The sequence below is a fragment of the Uranotaenia lowii genome, chromosome 3 (genome assembly GCF_029784155.1).
Source record: "Uranotaenia lowii strain MFRU-FL chromosome 3, ASM2978415v1, whole genome shotgun sequence".
In the NCBI taxonomy this organism is placed as follows: Eukaryota; Metazoa; Arthropoda; class Insecta; order Diptera; family Culicidae; genus Uranotaenia; species Uranotaenia lowii.
The window spans coordinates 55,960,119-55,966,041 of record NC_073693.1 but is presented as its reverse complement, the minus strand read 5'-3'; positions in this window follow the sequence as shown (position 1 = coordinate 55,966,041).

The following is a 5,923-nucleotide window of genomic DNA, read 5'->3' as shown; positions in this document are numbered from 1 at the left end:
CTTCATAGGAAGTCGAACTTAATCGGGACTATTTCAGGCGTTCTTGATTTAGCGTCGCCTTCAGAGTTTGACCTCGTAAATGTTGGGATCCAAGGGCGGATCGAAATGAGAGGGTAGATTGATTTTATGTGGGAAGGAAAGGGATGCTACCAAACCGTGCCGAGAGCGCATCTATGACAAACACCGACGCTTGAAAGGTCGATGACCGCCTTCGGGGATCATCGGAATTCCTTTGAAAAAAACCAGATTTTCCAAACTTGCGACCTTACTGAGGTTCCCAGGAATTCACCTCTTCCACTTTGATCCTGACCGTGATTTAAGCCCAAGCGAGTGTTTTTGTACTTGGCCGCGTTTCGTAGATGTAATGTGAACACGTGAAGTGTCCTTCTAGATTAGATTTAATTTTTCCATATTATGTTCCTTCATTAACAGGACGATTTAGTTTAGCTAGCTAGTTGTCGTGTGCTCAAATCGTGTGCTCGCCTTTAAAAACAAAAAAGGTAAAAAAAATCTATGGTTTCTGTGTGTGAATGACTGTGTGTGCTAATTTTTTTTCGTTGAACAGCCGTTCAACGGTTTTTTATTAGGGAGCAAACACAACGCTTCTAGCGATAGCTAGCTGACCTGCCGCTCGAACCCGCTGAAGGTGCACGGAACAGGATCGAGGTTTTCCCGACCAGGAATTGTCGGAAGTGAACCACCCGTCAACACGTGGTTCAGTGGTCTGCCCGTTACAACCCTTTCCAGGCCACCAAGACTGATTCGCTGCTGATCTGCAGCATCATCACCGCTGAGTTTTCGCCAACATCGACACGCCGTAATCAACGCCGTTCCCGGTCACTGATGAGCCGGTGATACTCCGCCCAGCAGTCGAATCTATTTTCGACAACCCCGCAACAATCAGCTCTACTTTGCCGACGTAAGCAGAAATGGTACTGTAAGTACAACTAAAAATAACCCATGCGCATGTGAAGGAGATATATTTGGCCATTCTAAAATTAGCCACACACAGTTTTTTGGAAACCCTTTAAGTCACGAGGTTTCCCAGTTGAGAAGGCTGCGCCAATAACAGCCCATTCTCACTCACTAAGCACACGTAGGGAAAGCAGGGAAAGGAACCCCCAAAAAGCTAATATGTAATCCTAGGTAAAAATTAAAATAAAAACTTAGCTTAAGAAATTGTACAAAAATGTAAAATATGTTTTTTTCCGTTTCATTTCGTCTCAATACAAACTTTTTCAACCGCCAATAATGTATTTTGTTGAAAAATAAGAGAGTTCATGCTTTCCCAGAACATTAAGTCTGATTGAAAAAGGTGATTTCACGTGTTTATCCGTTCGTTTTTTAGTTTCTAGTTTTTTGTAGTTTGTTTTTTTTGCTTCGGGAAGAACTGCTCGAGAAAACAGTTCCCTCGCTTATGCTTCGGTCACCCAGGGGAAAACCGGTAAGTGAGTTCCTCCTGTGACGATCACGCAAGCGTGTGTTTTTTTTCAAACGGATAGACCGTGGTTCGCGTCCCAGCTACCTCTTCGAATCGAAGGTGTAGTTTCCCTAGTACTTCTCCTTAACTTTGGTCTCCCGATCGTTTCCGCATCCGCTTTTGGATCCTTAGTAAAACCCGCCCTGAGGTTGGGTTTCTCGCCGGGCAATAAAACTCGACGAGCGGTCCTCGAAAGAGGTGGCGCTTAAATCGCTCGTTTATGAACGCGAAACTGATTAAGAGAATCCCACCCCCGCGCCTGCTATATCCTTTATTCGTTATGAATGTAGTTACATCGGGGGATTTGGGTGCTAACTCCACCTGAAGAAAAGCTTCTTTCACATCCAATTTGGACCACAACTTCCCTTTTCCTAATCTTGCCAAGTATTCTTGTACAACAGGCATAGGGTGTCTCTAGCGTAAAACCGCTTCGTTGACTCGACGTAGATCTAGAAATATTCTCAGTTCTCTATTGGCCTTTCCAACTACCACCAAAGGAGAAACCCATGTAACTGTACCATGTTTTTCTTCAATTATATCACTAGCCAAAAGTTGCTCAAGCTTATTATTCACAGCCGTTTCGAGAGGAGATGGGAACACGTATCAATGGCTGATAAACAGGTTTGAATTCTGGGTCCAAATTAATTTAAGCCTGATTATCCTTGATTTTGGAAAACGGTTTGTTTGCATCATCAATATTGAAGATATCTACGTCTACTTTAAGAATACCGAGTTCTTTGGATGTTCCATGAGGGGCGACCCTAAAATTGGCTGGATGCAAAGCTTCTTCTATCCTGTGTCCAATGCTGGATTATCTGCGTCCTTATACAATATAAGTCGAAAAAAGTTATTTAAAATTATAAGCTTCTGTGTTATCGTCGTCATTTTTAAAAAATATTAGACTTAATAAATCAATTCCGTTGTTACGAACCAAGCCATGAAGTAAACTTTTGGGTACCAACAAAAATACAAATTGATGATTAACTTATTTTGACAATTCAATGCTTACCTACTATTTCCATTGGTTTGGGAGATATTCTAATCAATTTTTTTTTATACTTCTCGTTTTCGTTTAGGCGTTTTCGGGAGGATTTGTTACAGAAACTTCTTCAAGTATCTACGGTACGCCTTGAGAAAATTACTGACATATATGTACATGTCCAATAAAGTGCCCCAAATGACCCGACTTTTGAAAAAGTTGTGCGCTACAGGCTAAAATTGATCCTAAGCCTAGTACAAGATCTCATGACACATTGCATTGTGACGTGAAACCGCTTTTCCGGACTTTTCTGAACTGTTATCACTCTAGAAGTCAACCAATTTATTTGAAAATGAAAAAAATTGCAGAAAACGGTCGCAAATTAAATTTCCTTAAAAATGAATATAGCTGCGTGAACTTCAGCAGCGTGAACAATCCCAATTCACCTGAACTTTCTGATGCGAGTAGACAGGGCATTCCTACGCATGACATTACTCTACCTTCCTTTAACTTTACGCAACGTGATGAGCTACCTGAGTTGGAAAAGCTGAACGTCAAAAAAGGTCTGGAACCGATCTACTTCCATCAGTATTCTTGAGGGAATGTGCAGAATCATTGAAGCTGCCTATTTGTCTGCTCTTCAATCGTTCTCTTCACGAACGGAAGTTTCCTGCCATATGGAAGACCGCCTCGATAACTCCGATACATAAATCCGGTTGTCGTAAATCCGTGGAAAATTACCGAGGAATTTCAATCCTGTGTTGCATAGCCAAAGTCTTTGAGAGCATGATTCACTCGGTGCTCTATAACGTCAGTCGTCACTTGACCTCTGACTATCAACACGGATTCTTTAAGAAGCGATCCACAGTGTCATATCTGATGTGTTACACCAACTACCTATCAACCGAAATCGAGAAGCGTGGGCAAGTGGATGCAGTCTACTTTGACTTCAGTAAGGCTTTCGACAAAGCTCCTCATCGACTTACCATTGAAAAGCTGGTTCACATGGGTCTTCCACCTTGGATGACCCGAATGGCTTCAATCGTATTTGACCGATCGAAGAGCGTCTGTCAAGATCAATACATCACGTTCGCGTATTTTTGATTTGACCTCAGGTGTCCCGCAAGGCAGTATTCTAGGCCCTTTGATATTTGTTCTTTTTTGTGAACGAACTGACTTTCCGTCTGAAATCCTGTATGCTGCATCATGCTGATGATCTTAAGATCTACAAAATAATCTCATCGGCTCTAGATTGCCACGCTCTTCAATCTGACATCGACGACTTTCTCCTGTGGTGCTCCGAAAATGGTATGCAGTTGAACATAAAAAAAATGCAAGTCCATAACTTTTAGTCGCCGTCAGTCCAATGTCTGCTTCGAGTATAGTATCAACGGCACCAGCATCGATCAAGTCAGCTCCATGAATGATCTGGGCGTCATCGTTGATAAAAAAAACTAACGTTCAACGACCATATCAGTGCCATCACAGCGAAGGCTTTCTCTGTTCTTGGATTCGTAAGGCGCAATCTTTTCAGGATGTATACACTCTTAAAGCTGTGTACTGTTCCTTGGTGAGAAGTGTATTGGAGTACGCCGCTTGTGTGTGGGCTCCTTACCATACATCTTGGAGTCTTCGAATCGAAAGAGTGCAGCGATCATTTCATTCGATACGCTCTCAGGTCACTTCCATGGAACGACCTCATCAATCTTCCGGATTATGAGAGTCGGTGCATGTTGATCAATTAAGAAACCCTCTCTTCCAGACGTGTAAAACTAAAACGGCTATTTGTGTTTGATCTGGTTACCGGCAACGTGGATTGTGCAGCTCTACTTAATGAAGTATGCTTTCTTGCACCATCCAGACATCTGCGAGGAAGGTAACTTTTAGCACAAGGCATGCACCGCACTACTTACGGACAGAATAATCCTCTGACCAGCTGGTTTTAGTGTTTGTTACCATTGGGGTATTCTGCCCAATCAGAACCCACCGAGAGCAAGCATTGAGAGTACTCAATCTGAGTGCTTAGAAGATATAATATTAATCGATTTAGTATCGACAATTTTTCCCGCTTTTATTTAAATATATGCTTCATTGATTAGAACAAAAACTGTTAAATGACTGAAACGGACCTTAGTTAGTATAAGATTAAAATATTAAAACACAGTAATCACAAATTTAACACAGTAGCGATCACTCCAAATAATGGATAGAAAGTATTCACTTTACACTGATGACACGAAACAAAATACACTAAACACTTAGCCACGAGTTAAAAATAAGAGTTGGAAAACGTCAACTGGAAAGCGGAACGGAAATGCCAGTGAGGATGGGTAGCTAATCACTATACTAAAAGGCTCTACTTGCTCTTTCCATTCTCAGCCGGCATAGTGTGCACATCGGGCATAACACGTTACATTTAGCCCAATAAAGTTAAAAAAAGTTATACTTTATGACATAAGTGGAAAGATTTAGAACAAGTTTGAGAAGATAAGCCTAGGATCAAGTAAGTGATTAGCATTAAACCCAGCAATAGCCCATCCTAACCTAAATCAATTCTACAGGACCCAGAAATCTTGTGCATAAAATCCAACAAAGCACCATTTGGTCAAAGGCAAATGGGCCAGTGATCCGAAAAGCAATTCGATCCCTCCGGCCCTGAAGAATCACTGAGTTGCAACCAAGAAGTTCCGCAGAGGCTCCAGTTTGGCTTAGGCAAGCCAGTGAGCCTTCTCGTTAAACCCTATCGTTGAGCTGTTGAGGAGCCTGCGAACCAGCACGAGGTGCTAACCCGCGGGCACCATCCAGAACAACCAAGAAGGATTGATCTTCACCACGAGGTTCTGGAGGGCACCGTTCGATCCCTTCAAACGGGCTCGTGAAATTTCGAACGTGTACCCTTCAGTTCCATCGCTCCGTTAATGACCTCGGCTTCCAAACTAGGTCCCGGAGATCATCCAGTTGGCACCCCAAACATCCGAACCAACATCTGAACCACCATAGACCATCCATCGCCGGCCGGCCCAGCATCAGCAGCAGCAGGAGCAGAAACACATTTCACACCCATACACGACACACACGTAAGTTTTTGTAAATATACAGGATTGAAAATTTAACGAGATTGTGTTTTCCTAAGAACATCCGACCAGTGCCCATTGTGAGAAGCCGACCCGAGGTTTTCCGCAACCTCTGCTCTGCTAGCCAAGCAAAAGAGGCCGCATGTGAGCCCACCCTCACTAGAATTCCCGTGGCTTGACCAGGAGTTCGAGGGCAGTAGTAGCTGGCCCTTCTGGCCAGCTAAGTAATATGTTTTAATGTTGTGAACAATTTGTTTGATTTTAATGTGTCCAAAACGATGTTTAAACATTTTATTAAGAACCTTAGATGTTAAGATCAGTGTGTAGGACATTAGAGTCCAAGACGGTGTGTGAAATAAAGTACATGGAAATTTGGTCATTTGAAATTTT